Here is an 877-nt window from a genome sequence, read left to right as displayed (position 1 = left end):
CATCATTAATTGAGAAACTGCTAATAATGTTCCCCGCAACTACAAAGTTCTGCAGTTTTGCAGTTAAATGATGTTGATCCCCATGGATGTTATTAACTCAGAAACTGCTAGTAATGTTCCCCTCAACTACAAAAGTTCTGCAGATCTCTGCAGTTTTCTGAATGTCTGGAAAGCATAAAATAAAAATAACAAACCTAAGCTCATCCAAAGGTGCTACTATGTGAAGGGAATGGTAGGGACAGTGCTACAACCTTTGTCGCATCTGCAGATGGTCCCAGCATAGCCCCACAGGTAGGGCAATTCCAAATTCATAACAGCCATGGTCCCAGCAGGAGTTTACCTAGGCGGTTTAAGTAAAGAGACTGGAAGGAAGGTATTACTTTCAGAGGAGCATGCAAGGGTAAGGGCACAGGCAAGGGTTGCTGAGAAACGTGGAGGCTCATCACAGCAGGAAGTCATTACCACCTCCCTTAGGCCAGAAAGGACACGGGAGGAAGTGGTGCTATTGGAGCCCATTGAGAGCTGCACTTCAAGGCGGGGCTAATCTAGCAGGAGCAGTAGTCACCAGAGAGATGCTGATATTGCCAGAGGCATGGCACCAAACCAGTGAAGAAAGACTCTGACCCTCTCCTCTCCCATCCTCCATGCTCCCAACAGTGCCTGGTATTGGCTAAGTCTGAACAGAAACCAGCCAGGAGCAAGCCACTGGTGGGGGAGCCCAGATGTTGAGCTACAAAAGAGAAAGGCTGAGAACAGATCTAGAGGAAAGGCTGGGAAATGAGAACAGCACACATCCTTTGCTTGGGGGTTTCTATGGAGAGTATTCCCTTTCTGAGAGGGCTTCCTTAGGCCATACATCAAGCACAGAATGGGACAC

The sequence above is a fragment of the Cebus imitator genome, unplaced genomic scaffold (genome assembly GCF_001604975.1).
Source record: "Cebus imitator isolate Cc_AM_T3 unplaced genomic scaffold, Cebus_imitator-1.0 Scaffold196, whole genome shotgun sequence".
In the NCBI taxonomy this organism is placed as follows: Eukaryota; Metazoa; Chordata; class Mammalia; order Primates; family Cebidae; genus Cebus; species Cebus imitator.
This window is presented reverse-complemented; position numbering follows the sequence as displayed.